General features: G+C 47.3%; 1 pseudogene; it reads right to left on the bottom strand.

The window, feature by feature from the left end:
• Positions 1-20,516, bottom strand: part of LOC130404238 (acetylcholine receptor subunit alpha-like) — a 70,473-nt pseudogene extending 49,957 nt beyond the window's left edge.
• Positions 20,517-21,440: the final 924 nt, after the last annotated feature.

A 21,440-nucleotide genomic window follows, 5' to 3' on the forward strand; every position in this document is an offset into this window, starting at 1 on the left:
GTTGACCTCAACTGAGGTGGTCGTCGGACGTTGGAAGGAACACTTTGAGGAACTCCTGAATCCGAATAACACGCCCTCTATGTTGGAGGCAGAGCTCGAGGTTGATGGTGTTTCGTCATCAATTTCCCTGGTGGAGGTCACTGAGGTAGTCAAACATCTCTGCAGTGGCAAAGCCCCAGGGATTGATGAGATCCAGCCAGAAATGCTAAAGGCTCTGGGTGTTGAGCGGCTGTCTTGGTTGACACGCCTATTCAACATTGCGTGGGAGTCAGGTACAGTGCCAAAGGAGTGGCAAACCGGGGTGGTGGTTCCCCTATTCAAAAAGGGGGACCAGAGAGTGTGTGACAATTACCGCGGTATCACACTTCTCAGCCTCCCTAGTAAAGTCTACTCGTGCTGGAAAGGAGGGTTCGGCCGATCGTCGAACCTCAGATTGAAGAGGAACAATGCGGTTTTCGCCCCGGACGTGGAACCACGGACCAGCTCTTCACTCTCGCAAGGATCTTGGAGGGGGCCTGGGAGTATGCCCATCCGGTCTACATGTGCTTTGTGGATCTGGAGAAGGCGTATGACCGGGTCCCCCGGGAGAAACTGTGGGAGGTGCTGCGGGAGTATGGGGTAAGGGGGTCTCTCCTCAGGGCCATCCAATCTCTGTACTACCAAAGCGAGAGCTGTGTTCGCGTCCTCGGCAGCCAGTCAGTTTCGTTCTCAGTGGGTGCTGGTCTCCGCCAGGGCGGCGCCTTGTCACCAATCCTGTTTGTGATATATATGGACAGGATATCGAGGCATAGTCGTGGTGGGGAGGGGTTGCAGTTCGATGGTCTGAGGATCTCGGCACTGCTTTTTGCAGATGATGTGGTCGATCTACCGGTCGATCTTCGTTCCTATCCTCACCTATGGTCATGAGGGTTGGCTGATGACCGAAAGGACGAGATTGCGGGTGCCAGTGGCCGAGAAGAGTTTTCTCAGAAGGGTGGCTGGCGTCTCCCTTAGGGATAGGGTGAGAAGCTCAGCCATCCGTGAGGAACTCGGATTAGAGACGCTGCTCCTTTACTTAGAAAGGAATCAGTTGAGGTGTTCGGGCATCTGGTAAGGATGCCCACTGGGCGCCTCCCTTGGGAGGTTTCAGGCACGTCCAGTGGGGAGGAGACCTCGGGGAAGACCCAGGACTAGGTGGAGAGATTATATCTCAACACTGGCATGGGAACGCCTCGGGATCCCCCCGTCAGAGCTGGTCAATGTGGCCCGGGAAAGGGAAGTCTGGGGCCCCCCGCTTGAGCTGCTCCCCCCGCGACCCGACCCCGGATAAGCGGATGAAGATGAGATGAGAGAGAGAGATTATCGCAGTTTAAAAGATCTAAGGCCGTATTCACAAAGAATCTTATGGCTAGAAGTAGCTCATAAGTGGCAAATTTAGAAGAAACTCCTAAAAATTATGGGCGTGTCAGTCTCAAAATTAGGACTCCTAATTTATTTTACTCAGAGCAATTCACAAAGTATTTTAGGCCTAAAAGTAGCACCTAAGTCTAGGAGAGCTTAAAAGTCCTCGAGAGGACTCCTAACTCAGTAAGACCTATTCACAAAGATTCTGAAAATGGCTGCAGTGAAACAAAATGTTTTAGAGACAATGGAGGACTGCGAATTGATAAAGAAATACAGGCTAATGCTGCGTTTGAGTATTCTCTGCGAACCGACTCGGATCTCGGATCTGACGCCACGCCCACACTTCAAGCGTTTTATTATTTTGCTCGGCCGTTGGAGGAAAACATGGACGCCACCCGGAAAGCTGTTGTTGCGGTAGCAGTGGTCCAAGCACAATGAAAACAGTTCATACTTCAAGTCACAATGGGCGCAGCAATCTTGAATTCTGTCTCGGAATTTTGCTCGGTCACCACCGAGATCCGAGATCCGAGAAGAAGTATAAAACGCACAATAACTACCCCAACACTGACTGTGGCGATCACCGGGTTCCATTGTTTCATTGCGTCTGTCGGCGGCTAGTCAATGTAATGACTGTGAGAATAACCTTTCCAAAATGTTGAACTGGCTCCACAAGAGTAAAAGGAAACGAACGGATTCAGAAGACGGCATGTCCGATCTTCTAAACTCGAATGACTCGTCAACATTACCTTTAGCAACGCTTACGAGACAGAGCGTTAGCACCGCTCCTAGCTGTCCACAGCCTGACATGCCAAACGACCAGACCGACCAGCGGCTCCCGATAAAGTTGACGATGACGTTAATAATAACCCGGTGAGTCCTGCAGAAGTAATGGCCTCACTGTTGGTAAAGTGACCAAAGGATGTATTTTTTATCACAAAATTACTGGCTCATTGTCAAAGAAAAGAAGCTAGGCTGAAAAGTGTGCAGCAAAGTAAAATCGCTTGCTGCTCACACAGAGCAGGGACTGAGGCTGTCACCTGAGTGGAGCGGCTGTTCAATCTCTGCCTTTGGTACTGACAAGGCTAAGCAACAGCATTCACTGCGTAAGAAAATCAAGGAACACAGAGATTCCAGATCCCATTTAAAAGCAGTGGAGATAGAAAAGAACACAGAACGTAATGACATTCACCAGAAAATCCAAGACATGCATAAGGCTAAACACGATACTAGTTGCAGAGTGTTACAAAATCGGTAAGCATGGGCATCCATTCACAGATATTCCAACTGATGTGACCTTGCAAGAGTTAAATGGAGTAAACATGGGGCGAGTTTTGCACACAGACAAGACGTGTGGTGATATAATTGACCATTTTGCGGCAGACATGAAGAAGAAAATAGCCGACGACATAATCAAAAACAGACGAAAATTGTGTGTGTTGATTGACGAATCCACCACAATCAGTGGCAAGACTGTGTTGGTGGTCTGTTTAAGGGCAGCTTTTGCTGATGCAGAGCCGGACACAATCATCTTCGATCTTCTTGAGTTGGATGGGACCACAGCAAACATAATCACAGACACATTAATGACATGCCTTCATAAATATGGCTTCGATGACAACTTTTTGGGGGAGTGTTTTATGGCCTTTGCATGTGATGGAGCATCTGTATTGCTTGGCAGACGCGCAGGGGTTGCTACACAGCTTTGTGCTAAATTCCCACACCTATTTGTGTGGCACTGCTCAAATCATCGTTTGGAATTGGCAGTTGGGGATGTTATGAAGGAGGTCAGTGGACTAAATAATTTCAAGATTTTCATTGATAAGCTGTACACTTTATACAATGCTTCACCCAAAAACCAAAGAGAGTTGGTCCAGTGTGCACAGAGTGTCGGTCAGCGTCTTCTTGTCATAGGACGTGTTTTGTCAGTCCGCTGGGTGGCTTCAAGTGAGAGAACCGTCAAAGCTGTTAGGGAGAGCTACAGAGTGCTTCAGGTGCACTTTTCTACTGCCGCAAATGATGTGAAAAGGGATTCAACAGAGAGAGCAAAATACAAGGGACTTAATGATGTTCTCACCTCTATGCCCTTTGTTTTTAATCTTGGAGTAATGTATGATGCCCTAACAGATGCTCCAGAAGAGAGACATGACACTGCCTGAAGCAGACAAGCTGTTGACCAGACAGATTCGAGTCTTTGAGTCCATAATTTCAACCTCTGGTCCCTACACAAACACTGTGATTCAAGCTCAGACAGAGATGTCTTTCAAGAAGACAAGCCCTGCATGAGAACCACAAACTCGTGAAGATCAATGCAGGACAGTTCTTCCGAAGCATGGCCGAAAATATGAAATGCTGAATAACTCCAACAACTTCCTCTCATGTCAGCACAACAGAACATAGAGGTAGCAACCAACTGGTGACAGACATGAAAGTTCTTCAACCAGAAACTTGGCCTGAGGGAAAACTGGACATACAGCATGGTGATGCAGAGGTGCTTCGTTTGTGTGACTACCAAAAAGTAGAGAGAAGAGGAAGTATCCAGGGATTTCGGGATTACAAGGACAATAGAGCATCCCAGACCCCAGCCACTACTTAAAGCTGTCCATATCATTGCTGTGTCTACCAGTGAATGTGAGCGAGCTTTCAGTTGCATGAATGACCTTCTTACTGCAGATGGAAACTCACTTGCTATGATCAGACTGTCCAACCTGGTGTTTCTGAAATGCAATGGGCCACCTTTACACCAGTTCAATCCACATCGTTATGTAAAGTCATGGCTTGCCAAGGGAAGAAGATCTGCAGATGAAACAGCATGTGAAGCTCCTCACCATTCAAGCAAAGCTGACCCCAAGATCGCTGGACCCTTTTTTAATTAGGTTAATTGTCTTACAATATTTAGTCTGTGCACAATCTTTTGTCTTTTTTTTAATCAAGATTGACATTCAATATTTCTGTTAAAGCTACATTTTTTGTTTAATTATGTCTTCAGCTGTGAGTATTTGTCAACTCTGCTGACGTGTTACACTAAAGTACAATTGTTGACAAGTTATGGTTTATTCATTTACCATTTATAGATTACCTCACTGAATTCATTACCAAATTCACAGCTAACTTATTGTCTACCTCTGATCCCTTTCAGCCTCTCCCTGCAAAGGCAAGGCAAGGTCGATTACGCTGGGGACGCGTCCCCACCAGATTTTGTCAAGATTCATTTTGTACCCACCAATTGTAAAAAAAATCTAAAAAAATAAATAGAGTTGAATAATTATTGATTATTAAACGGGTCTTCTCAATGCCGTGGAACGCTCCGTTCACTTGCATGGGCTCTTCACAACTTCCGTCTGTGAATTATGTTTGATAATTCACTGACCGCTGTCAAGGAAAACAAAGGACTTTTTGCCTCTAATTAGGGCTGCAGGATATATCGGCTATGTACGATATATCGATATAATTTCCAAGGGGATACAAGATTTGATAATATCGTTAATATCGATATGCGTTAAAATGGTCAGTTTCCCGCTCAAGCGTCTACAGCGCTTGCCTTGGAGACTGTGAGCGCGACCCCTCCCCCTCTCACTCTGTCTTTCCGAACGTGCCGTGTGCAAAGACGCCTCATTCCCACCCCCGCCGCCCCCTCACAACACAACAAGCATGGATGATACCCGTAAAGAAAACGAGACGGCGGCGGGAGACGAAATTGTTTCAAAGAGGAGAAACAACTGCTCCATAATGTGGAAATAGTTTGGGTTTAAAAAAAACAGATGAGCTGCAGCTGCAGGTCATCTGTAGAGAGTGTAGCAAAACCGTTGTGACTAAAAGTGGAAGCACGACAAATCTGTTCCACCATTTACAGCAGCGGTACAAAGTGCTGCATCACCGGCCGCGACAGTTTCTTCTGCCCCGAAACCAGGGCCGGCGCTCGGCAAATGTGTTGGGAGCGCCCTCTGGTGACGCTCTTAATTAATTAATTAAAATATACGAAACAAGCGAAATGAAACCAAACATGTTCCCAAATGGAACGGAGAAGGGAGGGGGCGGGGGATTAAAGTTACGGCGCACTGAAACCCTCACCGTAGTACGCAGGACAATGCGACGAAGCCAATGCTCTTATTGGTAGCTAATGTGTGTAACCTACAGCTTTATAATGTTTTGCATAGGTGATTATTTTGTGAAGAAGGTGAAAAACGTCCCTTTTTTTTAACATGTTCACTCTATTCTGTTGAAAATACCGATACAAAATCACATGTTGCAGTCATACTGACCTATGTTTTAATAAAAGTGCTTGCAACATCTCACATTTGGTATTTGACTTAGAAAAAAAACATCTAACCCGCTCTATAGAAAATATCGAGATATATATCGTATATCGCCATTCAGCCAAAAAATATCGGGATATCATATTTTGCCCATATCGTGCAGCCCTACCTCTAATGACGTCTTTGGTATCACTCCTCAAGTAGTCCGGTAACTGGTAACCCCAGCGTCTTCGGTTGCTAAGCGACGTCAACGTCTTTGGCAGACTATTTTTCTGCTGATCAACACTACGAATGCTGGGTAACAAATAAATTGTCAAAAGACACCATGTGAAGTTGTTTTTTCGTTCTGGCAAGTAGCCGTGTAATAAGCGGGATAATGTCTAGAACGTCGCCGGTCATTATCAAAAATATGCTCCTTCAGGGCGAGCAAGACACCTTCGCTGTGCGTCGGTGTCCTGTTCGCCCTGTCTGGGCTTATTTTCACGATAATGACCGGCGTTCTATACATTATCCCTTACTTAATACACGGCTCTTCTCAATGCTGTAGACTGCTCCATTCACTTGCATGGGCCTTCCTAACGTTCAGCTGTCAATTCTTTTAGTTCATTACACAGCTCTTCTCAATGCAGTGGAATGCTCACGTCCAGCATATTTGACCGCTGTCAAGGAAAGTGTTTATTTTTGCCTCTGATTCACGTCATCTGTATCACTCCGCAGTCTGGTAACTTATCAACCCCAGCGTATTCGGTTGCTAAGCGACGTCGACGACTTTGGCGAACTATTTCTCTGCTGATCAACGCTACGAATGATAACAAATACATTGGAAAAATATTTTTTCAATTTGGCAAGTAGCCATTACTAATGATGATACCAATAATACATAGATAGAAAGCACCAGGGCCGGTTGCTAGTACCATGGACTGTATCAGAACGATAACCTGTTGAACTAAATGGATGTGGTAGGCTACACCACGGGATGCATCTGCAGACAACTGCCACATAAATAAAGGTAAGACGCGATATTTATTGCTCAAGATTTGCTGGTGCTGTGGCGAGGTCTTTTGTGTTTTTTGCATTCAAGTGGTCGGCTGTTTTAACTTGCAATTGATAGTCGGTGGAGTCAGTCTCTTGTTGACACAGAGTGACTTTTGCTCATTCTTGAATTCTGGAATAATTGAGGGGGGGAGTTCATGAGTTTTGGTCAGAATGCCTGATGTAGGCTAGTTTTGGTGGAATGCGTGTTGTGAATTGAGCTAGCTCCTGATGTGATAGGCTACAGCGTTCAGCTGTGCAACAAATATTTCTTTATTTTTCAATCTTGACGACTTTTATAGTGCTGTGTGTAGCCACATCTTTGGCCCTTCTGAACTTAACCACGCAGTTAAATTCCTTTCCTAGCTCCTCTTGTTTATGTTGTTAGCTTAGCCATTACATGTCACGTTGTCAACATTGGACACATGGAGCAGAACATAGTGGGTCATATGTCCGATGCTTTTTGAAAACGTTTTCTTCATAAAACGAGCCAGACTGATTTTGTATACATTTTATTCCTTAGTAATTAGCTACATGGTTATGCCGTCTTTCAGAACCTTTCATTACCGGCACAAAAGAGAGAAAAAGGAGTGCATCTTCATTGTACCCAGCACTTCTAAAAATGCACTTCCGAATGCTTCTCTGTCCCCAGCACATTTCAAACCAAACTGACGCCAATGGGCCCACTGATAGGGGAATGGTCACTTTGCGCCGTTGTTGGCGCACCGGGTCGATGCGCAGGCGAGAAAACCATCTCTGCAGCCGCCTCATGTGAAGCAGCCCCAGCGGCACCACCGTGTGAGCGGCTGACATCATGCCCAGCAGCCTCATGACAGAGAGGGCTGCCCGGGGAACAGGGGCGGAGGAGAGACAACAGGGTCTCCATCCTCTACTGTGAGAGCAGTGCTTTCATTGTAGCTGGACTGGACTGTTTAAATCACTTTTTTCGCTAGAAGCTTCTGGAGCTCCGCCAAAAGTGACAGCTGTTGATCCTTGGATGACAGCGTTGTTTCCACAATCCCGTTGAATCGTGGCGGAACAGAGGTGAACTGCAGGGTGTGACCCTTGCTGATCAGCCTGTCCTTCCATCTGGCCAGGGTGCATACGTTCAGCCATTCTGAGTAATGCTCTGAAAGCGGCTGTGCAGCCTCTTGTTTTGATGCTGCTGTCATGGAAACGAGCCACGCTTGAGCCCCTGCCGCTGCTGCGAGGGGAGGAGTCCTCCTCGCTGCCCATGGGGAGCTCCGCCCGAAAGGGCTGGGTGTGTGTGTCATTAGCAGAGGCATGCCCTGCCTGCTCAGCTTGTGACAAGAGTGTAGCTTCCTCTCTCCTGAGCGTTGGGACGCGAGGAGGAATAACACTGTGACTGGGCAGCAGACTGCTGACTCTGTGAACGAGCTGTGTGTCATTCGTCGAGAGCTAGTTTTAGCGGCCGTCCCGCCACATGTCATGCCAGGCATGATGTGGTGAGGGGAAAGTAATGTAGGGCTGGCTCGATCAATAATACAAGGTTTATAGACGGCCTGCCTATATGTGTTGGGAGATGCGTGTGAAACAGTTATGGCCGGGCTCCGGCGTTAACTGTGTGGGGAGAAAACAGCCGTCTTTAGTAAAGAGGTCTTTCTCGCTGTCACACGTTTTCTCCCTTGCCCCGTATTAGCCGGCGCTTGTGGGGCGGGACATCGCCCCATGAGCCCGCTGCCCGAGGCCTTTGCTGGCCGCTCGCCGCAGCCTGCGATGGAGGCGGGCGGGGCTGGTAAGCCGAGCGAGGTTGCCTTTTTAAAGGTAATGAAGGGCTGGCTCGATCAATGATACAATGTTTATTGACGGCCTGCCTATATGTAGCGAGAGATGCATGTGAAACACTGTTTCACAGTGGGGAGAAAACAGCCGGTGGGGAGAGTGGGGAAAAAACAGCCGTCTTCAGTAAAGAGGTGTATTTCGCTGTCACACGCTTCTCACTCGCCCCGTAATTGCCTTCGCCGGCGCTTGTGGGGCGGGACATAGCCCAATGAGCCCGCTGCCCGGGGCCTTCGCTGGCTGCTCGCCGCAGCCTGCGATGGAGGTGGCCGTTAAGCCTGGGGGCCAGGAGGAGGAGTTGCCGGCGGCGCCGTGACAGTGGCTGTCGTGGGCCTATGGCGGCGACGGGAGCCTGGAGCGGAGCGCTGCTGCCCGGGTGTAGGCGGAGGGCGGGAGACATGTCTCCGGAATTTCTCTGCCTCCACGGAAGTAGCCTGCATGTCATCCGGCCTAGATGACAGACGGGGCCCGAACAGCCCGTCCGGGCTGATGGGGCACTCCAATTACTGTCGCCTCATCGGCTCAGGGATGCCCGGGGTCTGCTGCAGCCACAGGTTCCTCTGTATGAGTTGCTGCCACCGCGCCGGTGGAGCAGAGGCAGAGGATGACACCGGCGGTTTTCGCCACGTCGACTGCCTATTCGGCCAGACGATGAGGGTCAGCCGCCATGGTGGAGATGTTCTGTGCCAGCAGGGCGATGTTATTCACAGACATGCAGTCGCTTTTTTAGCATACATTTTGGGGACCTGTGTGGTTCGTACAGATCCGAAGAGTTTTTTTTTGGGGGGGGCAGGTGTCAATATTCCGTAATCTGACTGACTGAGACCCCGTCCACAGGAAGACGATTTCATGGCGAAACCGCAAAGGTCTTGTACGATTCGGCCTTCCGTCCACACGAAGCCGGCGAATCCGCTGACCGAAACCGTAAACTTCTGAAACCACCCTAGGAGGTGGTTTCAAATCTACCCGGTTTCGTTTTGGATTCGTCTGGACGCCTGAAACCGACTGAAACCGTAAACCATGACGTCATCGCCACACCCCTCGGCCCTCTAGCCAATGACTGTTAAGCCCGCGGAGTCTCAGAACTCACAACAACAAAGATGATGGCGGACTACTGGCTCGTAATCGTTCTGCAGCAGATCATGTCCCTTGTTGGGTTGCTAAGCCATTATTTATTCAGACTGTTGACTGACTGTTGGTTTGTGTTGTTAGTGGATCGGGGGGCAGCCTTTATGCGCATGCTCGCCTCTTCTTCTTATTTAATTTTCTTCTGGATTTCTGTAGCAGAAGCAGCGCCCCTTATGGGCCTGGCATGTGTACTACAGCGTTTCTACAGATCTACCCGGTTTCGCTTGACTCCGTCTTTACGGAGATACTCCGAAACCGGAAAGATCGAAACCGGAACGGTTTCGCCCGTTTCGGCTTCGTGTGGACGGGGCCTGAGACCCCTCGAGCCTTCAAAGTATAGAAAAGTGATTCCGGAAATTATTTTGTTAGGGGACCAATCACAGCTCTTGCCGTCGCGTCGACTGAAGGTTAAATATTTGATGCAGATGCGCACGTTAGAGCTTAGATCGGGCCCAGAAAATCAAGCCCGACCCGGCCCGAGCCCGTGCACGTTCTGTCCGAGCCTGGCCCGACACGACACATTAACTGTAATTATGAGCCCTAGCCCGATTTCAACCCGACATTTATTTTAACACATATGTAACTTTGTACACATTTGATACTAGGCCTTCTGTGTTAAATATATATGTAAGGGATAATGCATAGAACGCCGGTCATTATCGGGAAAATAAGCCCCGACATGGTGAACAGTACACCGACGCGCAGCGAAGATGTCTTGCTACGCCCTGAAGGGGCTTATTTTCGATAATGACCGGCGACGTTCTATACATGAACCCGCTTATTACACGGTTACTTGCCAAAACTAAAAAAATAACTTCACATGGTCTCATCTCATCTCTCTCATCTCATCTTGTGGGCATCCTTACCAGATGCCCGAACCACCTCAGCTGACTCCTTTCTAAGTAAAGGAGCAGCGGCTCTAATCCGAGTTCCTCACGGATGGCTGAGCTTCTCACCCTCTCCCTAAGTGAGACGCCAGCCACCCTTCTGAGAAAACTCATCTCGGCCGCTTGTACCCGCGATCTCGTCCTTTCGGTCATCACCCAACCGTCATGACCATAGGTGAGGATAGGAACGAAGATCGACCGGTAGATAGAGAGCTTTGCCTTGCGGCTCAGCTCTCTTTTCGTAACAACGGTACGGTAAAGCGAACGCAATACCGCCCCCGCTGCTCCGATTCTCCGGCCAATCTCACGCTCCATAGTACCCTCACTCGCGAACAAGACCCCGAGGTACTTGAACTCCTTCACTTGGGCTAAGGACTCATTTCCTACCCGGAGTAAGCAATCCACCGGTTTCCTGCTAAGAGTCATGGCCTCAGATTTAGCAGTGCTGATCCTCATCCCAGCCGCTTCACATTCGGCCGCCAGCCGATCCAGTGAGAGCTGAAGGTCACAGGCCGATGATCCAATGAGGACCACATCATCTGCAAAAAGCAGTGACGAGATCCTCAGACCACTGAACTGCAACCCCTCCCCACCACGACTACGCCTCGATATCCTGTCCATGTATATCACAAACAGGATTGGTGACAAGGCGCAGCTCTGGCGGAGACCCGCACACACTGAGAACAAAACTGACTGGCTGCCGAGGACGCGAACACAGCTCTCGCTTTGGGAGTACAGAGATTGGATGGCCCTGAGGATAGACCCCCTTACCCCATACTCCCGCAGCACCTCCCACAGTTTCTCCCGGGGGACCCGGTCATACGCCTTCTCCAGATCCACAAAACACATGTAGACCGGATGGGCATACTCCCAGGCCCCCTCCAGGATCCTTGCGAGAGTGAAGAGCTGGTCCGTAGTTCCACGTCCGGGGCAAAAAACCACATTGTTCCTCTTCAATCTGAGGTTCGACGATCGGCCGAACCCTCCTTTCCAGCACCTTGGAGTAGACCAGGGAGGCTGAGAAGTGTGATACCCCGGTAATTGGCACACACTCTCTGGTCCCCCTTTTTGAACAGGGGAACCACCACCATGTTGAATAGGCGTGTCAACCATGACAGCCCCTCAACAACCAGAGCCTTTAGCATTTCTGGCTGGATCTCATCAATCCCTGGGGCTTTGCCACTGCAGAGATGTTTGACTACCTCAGTGACCTCCACCAGGGAAATGGACGACGAAACCCCATCAACCTCAAGCTCTGCCTCCAACATAGAGGGCGTGTTATTCGGATTCAGGAGTTCCTCAAAGTGTTCCTTCCAACGTCCGACGACCTCCTCAGTTGACTTCACATGGTGTGCCTTTTTAAAATGTATTCGTTACCAGCATTCGTAGTGAACAGCACAGCAATAATAAATTGTCCACAAAGACGGTGACGTCGCTTAGCAACTGAAGACGCTGGGGTCAACAAGTCACCGGACTACTACCAAAGTGAACGGAGCGTTCCACGGCATTGAGAAGACCTGTGTAATAAAGGCCTATAATATTTCTGTTTATGGCATAGATTTCTGCTCAGATTAGGCCAATAAAAACGCTTGATCAAAGGCCCGGCCCGAGGATAGTGGTGGGAAATACCGGAGAAGGATGCACTTATCGTGCAGCAGGACGCCGGGTGCAAGTGCAGTTGGATGTGGTCATGGCTCAAATTAGAAGCCACGACTGAGGTGAATTCAGCGAAGCATAACTTTTCACTGTCTGACTTTTTCAAAAAAATTGAGAAAAAAGGATGTGCTAAATGCACACTCTGCATTAAAGAAATTAATTATGCCAGCAGGTGTGTACATGCCCTGTATGCACACTGTAAGGCAGACATTCATCTGAGGAAAGTGACAACAACAATAACTACACAAAGTGTTGCTCAGCTTCTCCGAAACCCTCTTCCAGAAACCCCCTAAGCAGCAGATAAGATCAGGGACAGTGCCAGGCCTACACTGCCAGTACCTGTACCTGTGATCGCATATCCAATGCAGAGGCGTGTGTTTGTGTGTATGTGAAAATATTTAACTTAGTTTAAAAAGTCACTTTTTTTTATCTTTCTAGGCATATAGAATATAGCATAGGCCATCTCATGATAATAGGATATCATGCAGTCATATTTTTTCCGACTTTGGGTAGCTCTCTCTTTTTTTGTCATACATGTGTTTGCATCCCTGTATTCATAACAGCCTCTTGCTGCATCATACACTGATGCGCTCTGTCTGTAAGCTTGGCCGTCAGCTGGTCTTTGGGTGTAGGGCAGCGGTCGCTGAGCCCCGGCTTCACTCCAGAGACAGCACACATAGCGGGATCCAGCGGCGGTACCGCCCTGTAACCCCGGCTGTCAGACCCTCCGACTTCCTGACCTGGATAAATGTTTTCACCGGGGCCTCGAGCTTCCCGGGTACGGTCTGATGGCGGGAAACATCGGACAGATCGGGTCGAGACGGGCGGGGCGTGTCGCGGCCCCGAGCCCCCAGATGCCATGCAGCTGGTCCGGGCGTTAGGGGGCCTGAGGCATGGGCACCGCAAGGCCAAGGTTTGCGGCTGCCCTGGCGATAATGCCCGGTAGCTCTACCACCAAAGCTCCAACCACTGGAACTGAGGTGGCGGCAGAGACGGGCAATGCTGCTGCCCCGGGCCTCTCCATTCGGAGAGGGGAAGCCGGGGGAGACGCCCCCTCCTCGTCGCGGTCGGAGTCATCCGACTCCGAGCACACAAGGAGAGAGAGGGCATCGTCAACAGTAAAGTCGTCGGCCCATTCAGCAATGGCGGCGGCAGTGTTGGCTCTGCGCAGTCTGTCATCCGACGGCAGTGCCGCACAATGCCGACACAGACAGAGCGGCGAGAGCGCCAAGACGGCATGTTCATGCCCAAGGCAGCCCTGGCACATCTCATGGCCGTCATACGGCAAGATGTAACCCGTGTTACATGTCTTTCAGATGCGGGTCGTCTTCGAGTCCATAATATCTATTTATATACTTCAGTATGCTACAAGATCGCCCTGAAGAAAATGGGAGGAGAACGTCCGCTGGTACCTGCGTATATCTGCGAACTGCGGATGTGATTGAGGCCCCGTGGGCGTGATTGAGGCCCACGCTGTTGGTGGGCGGGGATTACAAATGTTTCAGTGCTACGGCTCACGCCTAAGGAAAACCCAATAGCGATAGCCTTAAAAGGCGAAGCCTATACGACATAGAACACAAGGAGAACAAAACAAAAGATACATGTAACCCCTCTGGCACCTAAGTCCTTAAGCTAGTGTGTTTATAAAACCAAGAGGCAGGGGTCATTATCTATTTTAGATTCGATGAGGAGATTGGTTGTTATACTGTAAGGATATACCTGTAATATCCACCCCAAATAACTCACACGACAACCGATTGGCGATTTAGTTTGAAGAAAAATATATATATTGAAAACAAACTTATGGAGTCAGTATTCCACAATGCAGATATATGGAATGAAGAACAAAATACTGCTAAGGCACGAAAGTACCACACTTCTAGTAATAGTAATAAACAATTTAGTATGATAACACAGTAATGTAGTTAAATTCACAAAGAACCTTAAACCTTCAATATCTTCATAAGTGGTTTTCTTAAATGAAATTGTACCAAACAAAAACCTCTGAGATCTCAGGAAAAAGAAATAATAAAATAATAATAGAAATTTGAGTCCACCCCAGAAGTCCTACCACCCCAATGGATGTCAGATGAGGCAGTCCAGGAAGAGTATTGCAGGATGGAATGGCAATGTGAATGATGATCCCCTGGCAGAAGATGGAAAGCAACCAGGATGGAGATATGGACAGATGACGGTCCTCTGAAGGCTCCACAAAAAAAAACCAGCCGGAATATCAATCAATAGTTCAACAGAGTTCTACACGATGTCCACAGCTTCTCAAGCGTCTCAATGTTTATCAATATCTTCTTTCTATTTCAGTTATCAACTTTCTGACTCAGTTTTATCAAGGTACAGCTATGTTGTTTCTCCAACATCCGCACGAACTGCGTAGCAGGCACGAGGAAGAACAAAGAAACACGTGCGAGTAAGATGATGACTCGTAGCGTTTTTTCTTCGCAACTAAAAGAGTATTGATTGCGCCTCTGCTGCCACCTTGTGACCAAATTGAGGAATAGGTTATTTCTTTAAAAAACTAAATTTAACAACAAATCACATGGAATGCAGCTTAATTTTCCAAAATAATGGAGGTAATAGCCTGGAAGATTTACTACCTGGGTTACATACACAAGAGGACTCAGAGAGCTCATGTGAGGATGAATAATAATGGGATAATAGACTGAGCTACCAGCCTGGAGAGCTAAATGTTGCATCTCACAATCCTCCTCAAATTATTCGGCCGGAACCTGAGGCTGATATAGAGGGGGTCAGGTTTGATACTTCAGCCCCAGTGCCTGTGGACAATGACGCTACCGAAAATGATGTTACTAGAGTTGACACTGAAGAGGTGCCACAGACAGTTCCAGCTGCAGACGACTGTCCTGGCGACCGGGAGCCAGAACTCACTGACATGCAACCACGTCGTTCACAGAGGGAAAGACGACCCAGAGAAACACTGACGGATGACTCATTAGGTCATCCAACGCATCATGTGGTGGAGCTTCACACTAACCTACTGTATGTTAATGCACTGGCCCCAGGATATGGACAATACTGTATGCCTTGGCCACCTCCACAGATGTTTGGACCACACCTGGGTTGTCCTTCACTTGTGTCCATGGGATACTACTGAAGAACTGTTTGTAGATTGAGCATGGACTGATTTGGAAAGAGAAAAAAAAGTGGACACAGTAGAACTGTTTGTGAACTGAGTACTAACTGTCCCTGAAGTGTGTCCTCCGAGAAAAAGGACTGAGATCAGTTAAGAGAAAGAAAGGAAAAAGAAAAATACTGCTGTGTTCAGTTAATGACTGCTATCCTTGATTGTTAATACTTTACTGATTAAGACCAAATTTCTGATGATGATATTAAGGGGTTAATATTTCAAAAGCTACGTATTGTTTAATGTCTGACATAAGAATCCGGATATTTAGTTATTAAGCTTTGGCATTTTTGGCAACAGATCTCCAGAGAAGATATTGAATGAACAGAAATGGTTTTGTGTCAAAGAAAACGCAGATAATTACACTATTGTTGCAACTGGTAAAGGTAAACTAAACTGAAGTTTAAACGCTTAATGGTGTTAATTAAGAGTAGAATGTGATTATATCACATGGCATGCAATATTTATATATTATAAGGGTAAAACCTGGAAATACAAATTTGAGGTAGAAAAGAAGACACTCCGGCGTCACATTTGGACTATAAATAGCCCTTGCACGGAGGTCCCATGGACGTCAACATTAGACGTTTGGTAGACGTCGAAAAAAAGATGCCACCTGGGCCTGGCGTCACAAAACAACCCCTTCAGTGGACCGAAATTTGAAGACCAATAATGACACAGAAAATACGTCACTCCGACGGTACATGGCGCAGTGGAATCATGTATACCTTTCCTGCAGTCATAGGCGTCCAAATTATGTCCAAAAAAATAACTCGGTTCAAAGGTGAAATGTTGTACGTCAAAATTACGTCCATATTGGGTCACGGTTTGACTTCCAAATAGTGGACCTAGTTTTGGACGTCAAATAGATGTCAAGAATTGGTCATGGACCGACGGACCAGATATAAACATGATCTGCAAGTCTATCCAACGTCCAATGTTTAGTGGGTTTATTCTCAGAATTCTGATTATAAACTCACAATTCTGACTTTAATCTCAGAACTCTGAGATTAAAGTCAGTATTCTGAGATTAAAGTCAGAATTCTGAGAAAAAAGTCAAAATTCTGTGATTAAAGTCAGAATTCTGATTTTAAACTCAGATCTATGGTATTCTGAGAATAAAGTAAGAATTCTGACTTTAATCTCATAATTCAGACTTTTTTAGGTTCAGTACTGACGTCCCACAGAGGGGGCGGTGTTGACGTGCTCATCCCCCTCTTGCCCACTGCATCCGTCAACGGACGGATCCCATTGACTTAGAATGAGGCGGTACCCCAATGCATTGTGGATCCATCCGTTCCGTTGGATCCGTCGGCTCCGTCAAGAAAGTTGAAAATGTTTCAAATTCTCAGGTTACGTTGTCGGGTTTGGCTGACGTATGCCTCTTCAAATACTACTCCCCCATCCGTCAGCCACGCCTTCCGTCATCCGTTGACAAACGGTGCAGTGGGTAGACGGTTGTGAGGTGAGAGTCTCGGGAGGTGGCTCTCTGTAGTTTGGACTTGTATATAGGAATTTAAACCGATAGACACGCGTTGCTCGACACTTTATTGAGGGAACCTTTTTGATTTATACATACACGTTGGAATTAAAAGACTGAATACCAAGCGCGGGCTGGGCAACAGGAGACTAGGTGCCTGTGCGGCGGGACACGGAGCTGTTTGCCTACGGTGGCTGTGGAACTGAGGTGGGTACCTCGCACCTAACCCCCTAGATAGGTAAGATTGCACTCACCCAGGGAAAGCTTAGGAACATACCTCAAATTCAACGCACCACAATGGGACAGACACACGGTTGTGTACCCAGGTAATGATGGCTGCGGTAGGTCGGCATCGTAACAATTCTGAGATTAAAGTGAGAATTCAGAGTTTAAACTCAAATTTAAATTCTGAGAATAAAGTCAGTGTGGCCCTAATCCTTTTACGTATAAGCGGCTTTGTGAATTACTTTAAAAAAAAAAAAGAGATTTAGGCGCACTCCTAGCGGTAAGATAAAAAGCTTTGTGAATACGGCCCCTGATTTATCTTCTTATCATCTGTGGTGGTTAGCCAAAGAGGCTGACCCATAAAAGTGACCTCAGAGGGTTTAATGAGAACAGTTTGTTTGTTGATGTGTGGATCTTACTTGTTGTATAGGACCAGGTCGGGTCTCCAGATGTCCTTCGATGGGACTCTGATCTTCTTGATCCCACTGTAGTCGTCAGGGTTCCAGTTAAGGTTGACATCCGTCCACCTCCATGAACATCTTTGAAGCTCTGCTCATCGGGCCTTGCCACGTGAGGTATGAGAAGAAGAGGCCGATCTCTTACCTGCTTTAGACGGACACATTACTGGTCACAATCTGGTTCACCTCATCCTCGGGAGGGAGGTGAAAGAGAAGATCTTTACATTTAGATAGATGGAGACGTTTCTAAAGCTGAATCATGAATCCAGAATATCCCTCAACCAAATCCGTGATTTCCTCAAATTGGTTAAAATTTGTGAAAAGGGACATAATGGGACTGCAATGCATCCAAGTCCATCAAACCTTAGCGATGTTAAGATAAAGGGTGTTGATGGGTCACCTAGTTATAGGGAAGGGGTTCACCTGCCCTAAGGAAGAATCAATGTGAATGCATGTCCCTGTTATATATTATATGTGCTGCAGAACAGGAACCTGCTGGAAATCAGCTATTTTACTGAGACAGGCCAGTTTTAAATTGTAACTTTGTTACTTTTAATACTTTCCTGTATTATAAATATAAAATAAATAAAGATGTGTTGATGAGCCTCTCACCACGCTGATGAGCTGGATGAGCTGCAGCCCCACCGTCACCACCACCGGCTCTCTGAAGTGGTTGACGGGCCGTACCACCTTGTTGTAGCCGGTAAACAGGGTCTTCACCATACGGGTCTCAGCCTCGGAGCCCAGCGCCAGGCCTGACACACACACACACACACACCCACACCGTGTTTTTATTAACATGACATCTAGTTGAAGCACTGATTCGAATGGATTAGCAGCGAATTAGAAGAGACAAACACAGAAATGAACCATAACTACCATTGTACCAATATTGAAAACCAACTTAGGGATTTGTAGAAGTGAAAAATATGCCTGATACTGTGCAACCCCTTGATGGTAATCAAAAGGTAGGTCTGCAGCCAGACTATTACTCAGTCAATTGAATAAATTTAGGGAAAGGGAAAATAGAGACTCAAAAAAATAGACTCAAAAAAATATACATAATCTTCTTGAAATTAATCCATAAAATCAACGTAAAAATGGCACCAATTTCTCTTTGTTTTTCCTTGTGAAAACAGCTTTGCCAACAGCTGTGTGTTAATCTCACACACTCAAATGGTCTCTAGGTTAGCAGCCTGCAGCTATCCACATGAAATACCCTGGTGCCCATAGGTCCTATGGAGTTATTCTCCCTGATGCCAGCAGGTCATATGGAGATATTTTCGGCATGTGAATGTTCGTTGTGAACGAAAGCCTTCGAACAGGCATAGACAACATCTGCCTCTTTATCTTAAAAACAAAATCCTGACAACTGTGTGTGTGTGTGTGTGTGTTCGTGCGTGTGTCAGGATGGATGTTACTTCCCTTGACCTCTCGTCTGCTGTGGTCTCTGGGTTTCCTGCTAGCATCAGTCAATCACCCACCAGGCCCCAGACCAAATGGAGGCCCTGACGAAGGGGACACTTGGACCTGTCAATCACTGCCTTCCCTTGCTTTTAACGTTTGAACTCCCATTTTATTTAACTGCTGGAGCACATGAAGAAACAAACATTGTCATCATCACTTGTGTGTTAAAGGCTCAGTTATGGTTCCATGTCGATGCAATGCAATGACCACGCGGACGCTTTGCCGCAGTCATGAACCTGTTTTGGTTCTGAGTCGGGTTTTAGTTAGCGAACCAATCACAGCCCACCTCAATGCAAGGTTGTCATTTTTTGGGACTCGCACACCAGGCCCTTTTAGTGGACGCAAGGAGGGTCAGCAAGGACGCAATGGGTCCGTAAACCCCCTTGCGTTGCGTCAACGTGGAACCATAACTAAGCCTTAAAGGTCCCATGACATGCCACCAGGTGTGAGTGTGATTAGCCCTTACAAGTTGTTTTGAAAATCTGTCTCTTCTGACATCACAAATGGGCGTGTCCAGGGCCGTCGGACTGCGGGGACAAAGGGGACAGTTGTGGGGGGGCCCAAGGCAGAGGGGGGGCCCATGACCAAAAAAAATAAATATATATATATATTTTCAGTCCCCCCCCCCCCCCCCCCCGTCAACAATCGCTCCGAACCACCCCCCCGTCAACAATTGCTCCGGACCCCCCCCCCCCCCCCCCTCAACAAACTGGCGCAGGGGGGCCCATCAGTAGCTATAGTATAGGGGCCCAGGATTTGGTGCTACGGCCCTGGGCGTGTCCACCTAGATGTACGGTGGATATATCTGTCTACCAGCCTACCTAGGGGGCTGTAGCAAACGTTGCTCATCTAACCGTCACACATCTAGTGGACAATCCCACTTGTGATGTCAGAAGAGCCAGATTTTCAAAACAGCTTGTAATGGCTAATGTCATGGGACCTTTAACTCTGGACAAAACGACAAAGCCAAAATAAAGTCATTAGATTGGTGTGGAGACATGATGGAGTTCTGTGGTCCTACGTTGTCTGCTGACCTCATAATGAAGAGGCCAGCATCTTCTTATGCTATGAGAAGTATTAATATTCTTTTTCGGACTTGGATCATGTGTATGCGAAAATTGCCCAGTAGATTACTATTTTAATCCTTTGTGTGTCTGTGTGTGATCAGCATGAATGTTACTCTCCTTGTAGTATGTTCTCAGGAATGCTTCAATGGACCCCTGACTAAAATAGACTAGGTGGGGCAGGATGAAAGGGACACTTGGACCTGTCAATCACTTATATGAGGTCAGTTATATGAGGTTAAACACCATATTTGTTTTACATGCATGCATCTTACAACAATCCCCACTCAGCCTAAATTCTGAATGTTTGGATCAATTGATCATCATCATTATGGAAATGTTAACGCCAAATAAATGTCTTTCTGCAAACACTAAGGGAGATTTGAATATAGTGCTGCACACTTTTACTACAAATGAGCGGGGCTGGAAGTTGAAGAACAGCAGCGGCCCAGATGGGATGGTGGCTAACATCAGATGAAGAGGCCTTGGAAGGCCTCCAGGTGTAGTACACCGCCAGGTACATTCCATTACGCACACAAAGTGCTGCAGGCTGCAACAGTATCTGTCCTTTTAATGCCTGACTCAGTGGTTATATAGCTTGGACTCATGACTTGTTTCTAGCGAGAGCTGGTTCTTTAAACCTTTGCAACTCTGTGTGCTTCTTCTCTTCATTCTATTATGCTGTATGTCGGTCTGAGCCGTTTGGTGCTCGACAGCGGCTACATCTGCTTCTCTTTCTCCTCCCACTACACAATGAAAGACAGTGAACCCATCGCCGATACAGGAGAGCTTCCAGCCTAGAGCATTTTCCTGGCTATCTGTGCAGCTAGAATGTGTAGCGGGTGAGCTTAATTTTTTTTATTTTTTTTATTGCCATACGTAATAGCCAAGAGTATTAAGGGCTTTAATGTACACAACAGGGATTCAAAAATATTGGCTGACCCATCCATCTGTTTGAATTCAGCAAAAGTACAGCTCCCAATTAGAAACCACTAATGGGGGGTGATGTCAGCACATTCAGAACCACTAGAGGGCAGTATTTATCAGTTATTTGATCCTTCTTTATCAACCTTAACGCCGGGATTCCTCCGGACGCGTTAAGGCCCGATTCCACCGGACGCGTTACGGCAGCGTTACGTCTTGGCCGCAGTCACCGCAGCAGATAGGTTCTACTGTAATCAATGAAACCATTTCCACCAGGCGCGGCTGCGGAGCGTCTCAGCAGTGTCCCAGTGTCCCAGTGCAGTGTGAATGATAGCGCTGCGCGGCAGCGCTATCATTCAGTAGCATTTCTATTTTTGCCGCAAGCCTTTGCTGAACCGCGTCAATTTCAACAGAGCAGATCGAGCAGGGCAGGAAGTGAAAAAGTAAAAGCCATAGAGTCAAATTTTCAAAATAAAACACAATACTCAGCTCATGTAGCCTATCACAATTTCACATCAACATT

The sequence above is a fragment of the Gadus chalcogrammus genome, chromosome 15, assembly GCF_026213295.1.
Source record: "Gadus chalcogrammus isolate NIFS_2021 chromosome 15, NIFS_Gcha_1.0, whole genome shotgun sequence".
In the NCBI taxonomy this organism is placed as follows: Eukaryota; Metazoa; Chordata; class Actinopteri; order Gadiformes; family Gadidae; genus Gadus; species Gadus chalcogrammus.